This window comes from Arachis ipaensis, chromosome B3 (assembly GCF_059453495.1).
Source record: "Arachis ipaensis isolate K30076 ecotype BB chromosome B3, ASM5945349v1, whole genome shotgun sequence".
NCBI lineage: Eukaryota > Viridiplantae > Streptophyta > Magnoliopsida > Fabales > Fabaceae > Arachis > Arachis ipaensis.
Window position 1 is genome coordinate 70936067 of NC_142438.1, and position 15025 is coordinate 70951091.

At 39.8% G+C, this 15025-nt stretch overlaps 1 non-coding gene across 1 annotated transcript; it reads left to right on the forward strand.

Annotated features, from left to right (window-relative positions):
* Positions 1-8573: 8573 nt before the first annotated feature.
* On the forward strand, positions 8574-8677 carry LOC148571061 (small nucleolar RNA R71). The gene has a single exon (XR_015908922.1). It is a non-coding gene; the product is annotated as a small nucleolar RNA R71 (small nucleolar RNA).
* The last annotated feature ends 6348 nt before the right edge of the window (positions 8678-15025 follow it).

A 15025-nucleotide genomic window follows, 5' to 3' on the forward strand; every position in this document is an offset into this window, starting at 1 on the left:
GAGTTTGAAGCTCGTCACAGTCATTCAATCCTTGAATCCTACTCGGAATACCACAGACAAGGTTTAGACTTTCCGGATTCTCATGAATGCCGCCATCAGTTCTAGCTTATACCACAGAGATTCTGATTAAGGAATCTAAGAGACACTCATTCAATCGGATATAGAACGGAGGTGGTTGTCAGGCACACGTTCGTGGGTTGAGGAAGGTGATGAATGTCACAGATCATCACCTTCATCGCAGTTAAGCGCGAATGAACATCTTAGATAGGAACAAGCGTGTTTGAATGGAAAACAGAAATACTTGCATTAATTCATCGAGACACAGCAGAGCTCCTCACCCCCAACAATGGGGTTTAGAGACTCATGCCGTCAGAGAATACAAAGTTTAGATCTGAAATGTCATGAGATACAAAATAAGTCTCTAAAAGTTGTTTAAATACTAAACTAGTAGCCTAGGGTTACAAAATATGAGTGGACTATGATGGATGATGCAGAGGTCCACTTCTGGGGCCCACTTGGTGTGTGCTGGGGCTGAGATTTGAGTGAGTCACGTGCAGAGGCCATTTGTGGAGTTGAACGCCAGTTTTTATGCCAGTTTGGGCGTTCAACTCCAGTTTTTGATCCTTTTCTGGCGCTGGACGCCAGAATTGGGCAGAGAATTGGCGTTGAACGCCAGTTTACGTCGTCTATCCTTGTGCAAAGTATGGACTATTATATATTGCTGGAAAGCCCTGGATGTCTACTTTCCAATGCAATTGGAAGCATGCCATTTCGAGTTCTGTAGCTCCAGAAAATCCAATTTGAGTGCAGGGAGGTCAGAATCCAACAGCATTAGCAGTCCTTTTTCAGCCTGAATCAGATTTTTGCTCAGCTCCTTCAATTTCAGCCAGAAAAATACCTGAAATTACAGAAAAACACACAACTCATAGTAAAGTCCAGAAATATGAATTTTTCCTAAAAACTACTAGAAATAGAATAAAAACTAACTAAAACATACTCTAAACTATATGAAATTATCCCCAAAAAGCGTATAAAATATCCGCTCATCACAACACCAAACTTAAACTGTTGCTTGTCCTCAAGCAACTAGACAAATAAAATAGAAGACTAATAGGTTGAGAAGCAATAATATCTCTGAGTTTTTGATTGAAGCTCAGATTCTAATTAGATGAGCGGGACTAGTAGCTTTTTGCTTCTGAACAGTTTTGGCATCTCACTTTATCCATTGAAGCTCAGAGTGATTGGCATCTATAGGAACTCAGAATTCAGATAGTGTTATTGATTCTCTTAGTTCAGTGTGATGATTCTTGAACACAGCTTCTTTATGAGTCTTGGCCGTGGCCCTAAGCACTTTGTTTTCCAGTATTACTACCGGATACATAAATGCCACAGACACATAACTGGGTGAACCTTTTCAGATTGTGACTCAGCTTTGCTAAAGTCCCCAATTAGAGGTGTCCAGAGTTCTTAAGCACACTCTTCGTTTCGCTTGAACCTTGACTTTAACCGCTCAGTCTCAAGTTTTCACTTGACACCTTTACGCCACAAGCACATGGTTAGGGACAGCTTGGTTTAGCCGCTTAGACCAGGATTTTATTCCTTTAGGCCCTCCTATCCACTGATGCTCAAAGCCTTGGGATCCCTTTTATTTGCCCTTGCCTTTTGGTTTTAAGGGTTATTGGCTTTTTCTACTTGCTTTTTCTTTTTTTCTCTTTTTTTTTTCTGCAAGCTTTGTTCTTTGCTGCTTTTTCTTGCTTCAAGAATCATTTTTATGATTTTTCAGATTATCAATAACATGTCTCATGTTCATCATTCTTTCAAGAGCCAACATATTTAACGGTTTTAAACAACAAATTCAAAAGACATATGCACTGTTCAAGCATTCATTCAGAAGACAGAAAGCATTGCCACCACATTTAACTAATTAGAATTTCTCTTATTAAACTCGAAATTTTATTGCCTCTTATTCAAAAGATCTACTATTTTATTCATGTTTGCTGATGATGAGAAAAATAGACTATAACTTAATTGGGGATAAAATCAAACTAGACACTAATTACTACTAATGATCATGTAATGAAGACACAGACATAGATAAGCACTTATCATAGAGAAAACGAAAAACAGAGAAAGTAAGAACAAGGAATGAGTCCACCTTAGTGATGATGGCATTTCCTTCTTGAGGCACCAATAATGTTCTTGAGCTCTTTTATGTCTCTTCCTTGCCTTTGTGGCTTGATTCCTAGTGATTTTTGGTATTTCTATCCTCAGTTGCTTCCAATAATTATGTGGAGGGAAGTGCATCCCCTGAGGTATCTCTTGATTTGCAGCCACATGTTCTACCACTGAGCTATAGATCCTTTACATAATTGTTTTACCACACCAAACTTAGAATGTTGCTCGCCCTCGAGCAAAAGAAGAGGGAATTGCACACAACTCTGGGCGTTCAGCGCCAGGTTGGTGCCCATTTTGGGCGTTCAACGCCCATTTACTAGCCATTTCTGGCGTTGAACGCCAGAACCATGCTCTGTTCTGGCGTTGAACGCCAGACAGGTGCTTCCTCCAGGGTGTGATTTTTCTTCTGCTGTTTTTGATTCCGTTTTCAATTTTTAATATTTATTTTGTGACTCCACATGATCATGAACCTAATAAAACATGAAAAATCATGAGAATAAATAAAAATTGGGTTGCCTCCCAACAAGCGCTTCTTTACTGTCCTTAGCTGGACTTTGCTGAGCTTTTAATCTAGCTTCAGCCTTGAGCATTCTTGCTCAGTGTTGCCTTCAAGATAATGCTTGATTCTCTGTCCATTGACAATGAACTTCTTATCAGAATCAATATCTTGAAGCTCCACATAACCATATGGTGATACACTTGTAATCACGTATGGTCCCCTCCACCGGGATTTCAGTTTCCCGGGGAATAGCCTGAGTCTAGAGTTAAACAACAGAACCTTCTGTCCTGGTTCAAAGATTCTAGATGACAGCTTTCTGTCATGCCACTTTTTTTATTTTGCTTTATATAGCTTGGCATTTTCGAAAGCTGTGAATCTGAACTCCTCTAGCTCATTTAGCTGGAGCAATCTTTTTTCTCCTGCTAATTTGGCATCAAAGTTTAGGAATCTGGTTGTCCAGTAGGCCTTATGTTCCAGTTCCACGGGCAAGTGGCACGCCTTACTGGTGGACGAAATTGTGTTCCATGTTCTTTGTACTTGTATGAGAGTAACAATATATAATTGTATTGAATCCTCATTGTGGCTCTATGTGTGGACACAACTCCGTTCAACTAACCAGCAAGTGTACTGGGTCGTCCAAGTAATAAACTTACGTGAGTAAGGGTCGATCCCACAGAGATTGTTGGTATGAAGCAAGCTATGGTCACCTTGCAAATCTCAGTCAGGCGGATTTAAACATGATATTTTATTAGATTAAAATAAACAATAAAAGGGATAGAGATACTTATGTAGATTTATTGGCAGGAATTTCAGATAAGCGAATGGAGATGCTTTTCGTTCCTATGAATCTCTGCTTTCCTGCTATCTTCATCCAATCAGTCTTACTCCTTTCTATGGCTGGCTTTATGTGATACATCACCACTGTCAATGGCTAATTTCGGTCATCTCTCGGGAAAATGATCCAATGCCCTGTCACGGCACGGCTAATCGTCTGGAGGCATCACCTTTGTCAATGGCTTCATCTTATCCTCTCAGTGAATAATCTGCTCACGCACCCTGTCACGGCACGGCTATTCATCTGTCGGTTCTCGATCATGCTGGAATAGGATTTACTATCCTTTTGCGTCTGTCACTAACGCCCTGCAATTGCGAGTTCGGAGCTCGTCACAGTCATTCAATCATTGAATCCTACTCAGAATACCACAGACAAGGTTTAGACCTTCCAGATTCTCTTGAATGCCGCCATCATTCTAGCTTACGCCACGAAGATTCTGGTTAGGAGATCTAAGAGATACTCATTCTAGCTTAATTCATGTAGAACAGAAGTGTTTGTCAGGCACGCGTTCATAAGGGAGAAGGATGATGAACGTCACACATAATCATCACCTTCATCACGTTATTGGGTGCGAATGGATATCTTAGAAGCGAAATAAGAAGAATTGAATAGAAAACAGTAGTACTTTGCATTAATCTTTGAGGTACAGCAGAGCTCCACACCTTAATCTATGGAGTGTAGAAACTCTACCGTATGAAAATACATAAGTGAAGGTCCAGGCATGGCCGTGTGGCCAGCCCCCTATGATCTAAGAACCAGGCGTCCAAAGATGTCAAATACAATAGTAAGAGGTCCTATTTATAATAAACTAGCTACTAGGGTTTACATGAGTAAGTAATTGATGTACAAATCCACTTCCGGGGCCCACTTGGTGCGTGCTTGGGCTTGGGCTTGAGTGTTACACGTGCAGAGGCCATTTGTGGAGTTGAACGCCAGTTTCTGTGCCAGTTTGGGCGTTCAACTCTGGTTTTGGATCCTTTTCTGGCGCTGGACGCCAGATTTGGGCAGAAGGCTGGCGTTGAACGCCAGTTTACGTCGTCAATTCTTGGCCAAAGTATGGACTATTATATATGGCTGGAAAGCCCTGGATGTCCACTTTCCAACGCAATTGGAAGCGCTCCATTTCGAGTTCTGTAGCTCCAGAAAATCCACTTTGAGTGCAGGGAGGTCAGAATCCAACAGCATCAGCAGTCCTTTTTCAACCTCTGAATCTGATTTCTGCTCAAGTCCCTCAATTTCAGCCAGAAAATACCTGAAATCACAGAAAAACACACAAACTCATAGTAAAGTCCAGAAATGTGAATTTAACACAAAATCTATTAAAAACATCCCTAAAAGTAACTAGATCCTACTAAAAACATACTAAAAACAATGTCAAAAAGCGTATAAATTATCCGCTCATCACAACACCAAACTTAAATTGTTGCTTGTCCCCAAGCAACTGAAAATCAAAATAGGATAAAAAGAATAGAATATACTATAAATTTCAAACTATCAATGAAACAGAGCTTCAATCATATGAGCGAGACTTATAGCTTTTTGCCTCTTGAATAGTTTTGGCATCTCACTTTTTCCATTGAGGTTCAGAATGATTGGCATCTATAGGAACTCAGAGTTCAGATAGTGTTATTGATTCTCCTAGTTCAGTATGATGATTCTTGAACACAGCTATTTCATGAGTCTTGGCCGTGGCCCTAAGCACTTTGTTTTCCAGTATTACCACCGGATACATAAATGCCACAGACACATAATTGGGTGAACCTTTTCAGATTGTGACTCAGCTTTGCTAAAGTCCCCAATTAGAGGTGTCCAGGGTTCTTAAGCACACTCTTATTTTGCTTTGGACCTTGACTTTAACCGCTCAGTCTCAAGTTTTCACTTGACACCTACACGCCACAAGCACATGGTTAGGGACAGCTTGGTTTAGCCGCTTAGACCAGGATTTTATTCCTTTAGGCCCTCCTTTCCACTGATGTTCAAAGCCTTGGGATCCTTTTTATTTGCCCTTGCCTTTTGGTTTTAAGGGTTATTGGCTTTTTCTGCTTGCTTTTTCTTTTTCTTTCTATATATATATATATATTTTTTTTTTTCGCCTATTTTTTTTTTCTGCAAGCTTTTGTTCTTTGCTGCTTTTTCTTGCTTCAAGAATCATTTTTATGATTTTTCAGATTATCAAATAACATGTCTCCTAGTCATCATTCTTTCAAGAGCCAACATATTTAACATTCTTAAACAACAACTTCAAAAGACATATGCACTGTTCAAGCATTCATTCAGAAAACAAGAAGCATTGTCACCACATCAATATAATTAAACTAAGTTCAGGGATAAATTTGAAACTCATGTAATTCTTGTTCTTTTGAATTAAAACAGTTTTTATTTTAAGAGAGGTGACGGATTCATAGGACATTCATAACTTTAAGACAAAGTTACTAACTACTAATGATCATGTAATAAAGACACAAACATAGATAAGCACATAACATATAAAAACGAAAAAAAAAAACAGAAGAAAGAAGAACAAGGAATGAATCCACCTTAGTGATGTCCTTGAGCTCTTCTATGTCTCTTCCTTGTCTTTGCTGCTCCTCCTTCATTGCTTTTAGATCTTCTCTGATTTCATGAAGGATGATGGAGTGCTCTTGATGTTCCACCCTTAGTTGCTTCCAATAATTGTGTGGAAGAAAATGTATCCCCTGAGGTATCTCAGGGATCTCTTGATTTGCAGTCAAATGTTCTACCACTGAGCTATAGATCCTTTACATAATTGTTTTACCACACCAAACTTAGAATGTTGCTCGCCCTCGAGCAAAAGAAGAAGGGATAGATGAAGAAGAAGATGTGGAAATAAAAACTACGATTATGAGGAGGTAAGGTGGGGATCCTGTGGGGTCCACAGATCCTGAGATGATCCTGTGGTGTCCACAGATCCTGAGGTGTCAAGGCATTTATATCCCTGCACCAATTTAGGCATGCAAAATGCCATTGCACACAACTCTGGGCGTTCAGCGCCAGGTTGGTGCCCATTTTGGGCGTTCAACGCCCCTTTGCTGCCATTTTTGGCGTTGAACACCAGAACCATGCTTGTTCTGGGCGTTCAGCGCCAGGATGCTCCCATTCTGGGCGTTCAGCGCCAGAACTATGCTCTGTTCTGGCGTTTGAACGCCAGACGGATGCTCCTCCAGGGTGTGATTTTTCTTCTGCTGTTTTTGATTCCGTTTTCAATTTTTTTTTGTTTATTTTGTGACTCCACATGATCATGAACCTAAGAAAACATGAAAAACAATAAAAATAAGAATTAGATAAACGTTGGGTTGCCTCCCAACAAGCGCTTCTTTAATGTCAATAGCTTGACAGTGAGCTCTCATGGAGCCTCACAGATGTGCAGAGCTTTGTTGAGACTCTCCAACACCAAACTTAGAGTTTGGATATGGGAGTTCAACACCAAACTTAGAGTTTGGTTGTGGCCTCCCAACACCAAACTTAGAGTTTGACTGTGGGGGCTCTGGTTGACTCTGCTTGGAGAGAAGCTTTTTCTGCTTCCTCTCCATGGTTGCAGAGGGAGATCCTTGAGTTTTAAACACAAGGGAATCCTCATTCCATTGAAGGACTATTTCACCTCTGTCAACATCAATCACAGCTCTTGCTGTGGCCAGGAAAGGTCTTCCTAGGATGATGGATTCATCCTCTTTCTTTCCAGTATCCAGGACTATGAAATCAGCAGGGATGTAAAGGCCCTCAACTTTTACCAATACATCTTCTACGTGTCCATAAGCCTGTCTTCTTGAGCTGTCTGCCATCTCTAGTGAGATTTTAGCAGCTTGCACCCCATAGATTCCCAGTTTCTCTATTACAGAGAGGGGCATGAGGTTTATACCTGAACCAAGGTCACACAGAGCTTTGAAGATCATGGTGCCTATGGTACAAGGTAGTATGAACTTTCCAGGATCCTGTCTCTTCTGAGGTAATGTCAGTTGATCCAGATCACTTAGTTCATTGATGAACATGGGAGGTTCAACTTCCCAAGCATCAATGCCAAACAATTTGGCATATAGCTTCATGATTGCACCAAGAAACTTGGCAGTTTGCTCTTCAGTAACATCCTCATTCTCTTCAGAAGAGGAATACTCATCAGAGCTCATGAAGGGCATAAGGAGGTTCAATAGGATCTCTATGGTCTCTAGATGAGCCTCAGAGTCCTTTGGTTCCCCAGAGGGAAGCTCCTTATTGATCACTGGACGTCCCAGGAGGTCTTCCTCCTTGGGATTCACGTCCTCTCCTCTCCTCACAGGTTCGGCCATGGCGCTTATGTCAATGGCCTTGCACTCTCCTTTTGGGTTCTCTTCTGTATTGCTTGGGAGAGTACTAGGAGGGATTTCAGTGATCCTTTTACTCAGCTGGCCCACTTGTGCTTCCAGATTTCTAATGGAAGACTTTGTTTCATTCATGAAACGTACAGTGGCCTTAGATAGATCAGAGACTAGATTTGCTAAATTAGAAGTATTTTGTTCAGAGTTCTCTGTCTGTTGCTGAGTTGATGATGGAAAAGGTTTGCTATTGCTAAACCTGTTTCTTCCACCATTATTAAAGCCTTGTTGGGGCTTTTGATCCTTCCATGAGAAATTTGGATGATTTCTCCATGTTGAGTTATAGGTGTTTCCATAAGGTTCACCTAAGTAATTTACCTCTGCTATTGCAGGGTTCTCAGGATCATAGGCTTCTTCTTCAGAAGATGCCTCTTGAGTACTGTTGGATGCAGCTTACATTCCATGCAGACTCTGAGAGATCATATTGACTTGCTGAGTCAATATTTTATTCTGAGCCAATATGGCATTCAGAGTATTAATCTCAAGAACTCCCTTCTTCATAGGCGTCCCATTATTCACAGGATTCCTTTCAGAAGTGTACATGAACTGGTTATTAGCAACCATGTCAATGAGTTCTTGAGCTTCTGCAGGCATTTTCTTTAGGTGAATGGATCCACCTGCAGAAGTGTCCAGTGACATCTTTGATAGCTCAGATAAACCATCATAGAATATATCCAGGATGGTCCATTCTGAGAGCATGTCAGAAGGACACTTTTTGGTCAACTGTTTGTATCTTTCCCAAGCTTCATAGAGGGATTCACCTTCTTTCTGTCTGAAGGTTTGAACATCCGCTCTAAGCTTGCTCAGCTTTTGAGGAGGAAAGTACTTGGCTAAGAAAGCCGTGACCAGCTTATCCCAAGAGTTCAGGCTGTCTTTGGGGTGAGAATCCAACCATAATCTAGCTCTGTCTCTTACAGCAAAAGGGAAAAGCATGAGCCTGTAGACTTCAGGATCTATTCCATTAGTCTTAACAGTATCACATATCTGCAAGAATTCAGTCAAGAACTGAAAAGGATCTTCAGATGGAAGTCCATGAAACTTGCAGTTCTGCTGCATCAGAGAAACTAATTGAGGTTTCAGCTCAAAGTTGTTTGCTCCAATGGCAGGAATAGAGATGCTTCTTCCATGTAAATTGGAATTAGGTGCAGTAAAGTCACCAAGCATCCTCCTTGCATTATTATTATTTTCGACTGCCATCTCCTCTGCCTGTTCGAAAATTTCTGAAAGGTTATCTCTGGATTGTTGTATTTTAGCTTCTCTTAATTTTCTCTTCAGAGTCCTTTCAGGTTCTGGATCTGCTTCCACAGAGTGTTCTTATCCTTGCTCCTGCTCATATGACAAGGAAGAATGGCCAGAAAAATAATGATAATAATAGAGATCCTTTATACCACAGTATAGGGATCCCTGTGTGAGTGGAAGAAGAGGGGGAGACAAGGAATGTAATATAATGGAAGAAACACAACTGTGAGGATGGAATGAGGTGAAATGAGATGTTAGGATATGAATGAATAAATAGAATGAGATGGGAGAGGGATAATTTTCGAAAATTATTTTGAAAAAGGAGTTAGTGATTTTTGAAAATTGGTTTTTGAAAATTTGTTAGTATTTTTTCGAAAATTATGTTTTAAAAATTAAAATAATTAATAAATTAAAAAGAAATTTTGAAAAAGGGGAGAGATATTTTCAAAAAATGAGAGAGAGAGAGTTAGTTAAGTGGTTTTGAAAAAGTTAAGAAACAAACAAAAAGTTAGTTAGTTAGTTGAAACAAATTTTGAAAAGATAAGTAGTTAGGAGGTTAGGAAAGATATTTTGAAAAGATATTTTTGAAAAAGATAAGATAAGAAGATATTTTTGAAAAGATATGATTGAAATTAGTTTTGAAAAAGATTTGATTTTTAAAATCACAATTAATGCCTTGATTCATAAGAAATCACAAAATATGATTCTAGAACTTAAAGTTTGAATTTTTCTTAACAAGCAAGTAACAAACTTCAAATTTTTGAATCAAAACATTAATTGTTTATGTTATTTTCGAAAATTATGATATAAAATAAGAAAAAGATTTTTGAAAAATATTTTTAAAATTTTCGAAAATAACTAAGAAATTTGAAAAAGATTTGATTTTTGAAAAAGATTTTGAAAAAGATAAGATTTTCAAATTGAAAATTTGATTTGACTCATAAGAAACAACTTGATTTTAAAATTTTTTGAAAAAGTCAATCCAAATTTTCGAATTTGAGGAGAGAAAAAGGGAAAGATATTTTTTTGATTTTTTGAATTTTTATGAAAACATGAAAATTATGCAATGCATGAAATTTTTAGATCAAAACATGAATGTATGCAAGAATGCCATGAATGTCAAGATGAACACCAAGAACACTTTAAATGTCAAGATGAACATCAAGAACATATTTTGAAAAATTTTTAATGCAGAGAAACATGCAAGACACCAAACTTAGAATTCTTTAATGCTTAGACATTGAGAATTCAAGAATGCATATGATAAACATGAAAAGACACAAAACAAAAAATCATCAAGATCAAACAAGAAGACTTACCAAGAACAACTTGAAGATCATGAAGAACACCATGAATGCATGAAATTTTCGAAAAATGCAAGATGCACATGCAATTGACACCAAACTTATGATATGACTCAATACTCAAACAAGAAACAGAAAAATATTTTTGATTTTTATGATTTTCTGATTTTTTTTTTTTGGATTTTTGTATAATTTTTTTGAAAACATTTGGGAAAAAGGAAGTAATGAATTCATAGTCCTCAATCAAAATCCTGGGAATTAGACATGGCTTCATGGCCAGTCAAGCTAAAACATGTTATATGAAACACTAGAATTCATTCTTAAAATTTTTGAAGAAAAATATATTTTTGAAAACATTTTTTTTTTCGAAAACAAGTGAGAAAATTTTGAAATATTTTTGAAAATTTTTTTGAAAAGAAAACAAAAAGAAAATTACCTAATCTGAGCAACAAGATGAACCGTCAGTTGTCCAAACCCGAACAATCCGCGGCAACGGCGCCAAAAACTTGGTGGACGAAATTGTGTTCCATGTTCTTTGTACTTGTATGAGAGTAACAATATATAATCGTATTGAATCCTCATTGTGGCTCTATGTGTGGACACAACTCCGTTCAACTAACCAGCAAGTGTACTGGGTCGTCCAAGTAATAAACCTTACGTGAGTAAGGGTCGATCCCACAGAGATTGTTGGTATGAAGCAAGCTATGGTCACCTTGCAAATCTCAGTCAGGCGGATTTAAACATGATATTTTATTAGATTAAAATAAACAATAAAAGGGATAGAGATACTTATGTAGATTTATTGGCAGGAATTTCAGATAAGCGAATGGAGATGCTTTTCGTTCCTCTGAATTTCTGCTTTCCTGCTATCTTCATCCAATCAGTCTTACTCCTTTCTATGGCTGGCTTTATGTGATACATCACCACTGTCAATGGCTACTTTCGGTCATCTCTCGGGAAAATGATCCAATGCCCTATCACGGCACGGCTAATCGTCTGGAGGCATCACCTTTGTCAATGGCTTCATCTTATCCTCTCAGTGAATAATCTGCTCACGCACCCTGTCACGGCACGGCTATTCATCTGTCGGTTCTCGATCATGCTGGAATAGGATTTACTATCCTTTTGCGTCTGTCACTAACGCCCTGCAATTGCGAGTTCGGAGCTCGTCACAGTCATTCAATCATTGAGTCTTACTCAGAATACCACAGACAAGGTTTAGACCTTCCGGATTCTTTTGAATGCCGCCATCATTCTAGCTTACGCCACGAAGATTCTGGTTAGGAGATCTAAGAGATACTCATTCTAGCTTAATTCATGTAGAACAGAAGTGTTTGTCAGGCACGCGTTCATAAGGGAGAAGGATGATGAGCGTCACACATAATCATCACCTTCATCATGTTATTGGGTGCGAATGGATATCTTAGAAGCGAAATAAGAAGAATTGAATAGAAAACAGTAGTACTTTGCATTAATCTTTGAGGTACAGCAGAGCTCCACACCTTAATCTATGGAGTGTAGAAACTCTACCGTATGAAAATACATAAGTGAAGGTCCAGGCATGGCCGTGTGGCCAGCCCCCTATGATCTAAGAACCAGGCGTCCAAAGATGTCAAATACAATAGTAAGAGGTCCTATTTATAATAAACTAGCTACTAGGGTTTACATGAGTAAGTAATTGATGTACAAATCCACTTCCGGAGCCCACTTGGTGCGTGCTTGGGCTTGGGCTTGAGTGTTACACGTGCAGAGGCCATTTGTGGAGTTGAACGCCAGTTTCTGTGCCAGTTTGGGCGTTCAACTCTGGTTTTGGATCCTTTTCTGGCGCTGGACGCCAGATTTGGGCAGAAGGCTGGCGTTGAACGCCAGTTTACGTCGTCAATTCTTGGCCAAAGTATGGACTATTATATATTGCTGGAAAGCCCTGGATGTCTACTTTCCAACGCAATTGGAAGCGCGCCATTTCGAGTTTTGTAGCTCCAGAAAAAATCCACTTTGAGTGCAGGGAGGACAGAATCCAACAGCATCAGCAGTCCTTTTTCAACCTCTGAATCTGATTTCTGCTCAAGTCTCTCAATTTCAGCCAGAAAATACCTGAAATCACAGAAAAACACACAAACTCATAGTAAAGTCCAGAAATGTGAATTTAACACAAAATCTATTAAAAACATCCCTAAAAGTAACTAGATCCTACTAAAAACATACTAAAAACAATGTCAAAAAGCGTATAAATTATCCGCTCATCACTTACCATACACGAGTTGGTATGGAGAGGTCCCTATAGGGGTCTTGAATGCTGTTCTGTAAGCCCACAAAGCATCATCCAAGCTCCTTGCCCAATCCTTTCTACGGGTATTTACTGTCCGTTCCAGGATTCTCTTTAATTCTCTGTTAGAGACTTCAGCTTGCCCATTGGTTTGTGGATGATATGGGGTGGCCACTTTGTGGCGAATTCCATACCGAACCATGGCAGAGTAAAGCTGTTTATTGCAGAAGTGAGTGCCCCCATCACTGATTAACACTCTAGGGACACCAAACCTGCTAAAGATATGTTTCTGGAGGAACTTCAGCACTGTTTTAGTATCATTAGTGGGAGTGGCAATAGCCTCAACCCATTTTGATACATAGTCAACTGCCACCAGAATATAAGTGTTTGAGTATGATGGTGGGAAAGGTCCCATGAAGTCAATTCCCCATACATCAAACAACTCTATTTCCAAGATTCCTTGTTGAGGCATGGCGTAACCATGAGGCAGATTACCAGCTCTTTGGCAACTGTCACAATTACGTACAAACTCTCGGGAATCTTTATAGAGTGTGGGCCAATAGAAGCCACATTGGAGGACCTTGGTGGCTGTTCGCTCACCTTCGAAATGGCCTCCATATTGAGATCCATGGCAATGCCATAGGATTCTCTGTGCTTCCTCTCTGGGGACACACCTACGGATGATTCCGTCTGCACATCTCTTAAAGAGATAGGGTTCATCCCACAAGTAGTACTTTGCATCAGTAACTAATTTTTTCTTTTGTATTCGATTGTACTCCTTGGGTATGAACCTTGCAGCTTTATAGTTTGCAATATTGGCAAACCATGGTGCTTCCTGAATGGCAAATAGGTGCTCATCAGGGAACGTCTCAGAGATCTCAAGAAAGGGGAGGGACGTCCCTTCCACTGGCTCTATCCGGGACAGATGATCAGCTACTTGGTTCTCTGTCCCTTTTCTGTCTCTTATTTCTATATCAAACTTTTGCAGGAGCAATACCCATCTAATGAGCCTGGGTTTTGAATCCTGCTTTGTGAGTAGATACTTAAGAGCAGCATGGTCAGTGTACACAATCACCTTTGATCCTACTAAGTAGGATCTGAACTTGTCAATGGCGTAAACCACTGCAAGTAATTCCTTTTCTGTGGTTGTGTAATTTTTCTGGGCATCATTTAAAACGCGACTGGCATAATAAATGACATGCAGAAGCTTGTCATGCCTCTGTCCCAATACTGCACCAATGGCATGATCACTGGCATCACACATTAACTCAAATGGCAATGTCCAGTCTGGTGCAGAAATGACTGGTGCTGTGACCAGCTTAGCTTTCAGCATTTCAAACGCCTGCAGGCATGCTGTGTCAAACACAAATGGCGTGTTAGCAGCTAGCAGGTTGCTCAGAGGTTTTGCGATTTTTGAAAAATCCTTTATAAACCTCCTATAGAATCCTGCATGCCCCAGAAAGATTCTGATTGCCTTAACATTGGCAGGTGGTGGTAATTTTTCAATTACCTCTATTTTTGCTTGATCCACCTCTATTCCCTTGTTTGAGATTTTATGCCCAAGAACAATTCCTTCAGTCACCATGAAGTGACACTTTTCCTAGTTTAAAACTAGGTTGGTTTCTTGGCATCTTTTCAGAACAAGTTTCAAGTGATCAAGACAGGAGCTGAATGAGTCTCCATATACTGAGAAGTCATCCATGAAGACTTCCAGAAATTTTTCCACCATATCAGAGAAAATAGAGAGCATGCATCTCTGGAAGGTTGCAGGTGCATTGCATAGCCCAAAGGGCATCCTTCTATAAGCAAACACTCCGGATGGACATGTGAATGCTGTTTTCTCTTGATCCTGGGGATCTACTACAATCTGGTTGTAGCCTGAATAGCCATCCAAAAAACAGTAATAATCATGACCTGCTAGTCTCTCTAGCATCTGGTCTATGAATGGTAAAGGAAAATGATCCTTTCTGGTGGTTGTATTGAGCCTTCTGTAGTCAATACACATGCGCCACCCTGTAACTGTTCTTGTAGGAACCAGTTCATTTTTTTCATTATGAATCACTGTCATGCCTCCCTTTTTTGGGACGACTTGAACAGGGCTCACCCAGGGGCTATCAGAAATGGGATAAATAATCCCAGCCTCTAGTAATTTGGTGACCTCTTTCTGCACCACTTCCTTCATGGCTGGATTTAGCCGCCTCTGTGGTTGAACCACTGGTTTGGCATTATCCTCCAGTAGGATTTTGTGCATGCATCTAGCTGGGCTTATGCCCTTAAGGTCACCTATGGACCACCCAAGAGCTGTCTTGTGTGTCCTTAGCACTTGAATAAGTGCTTCCT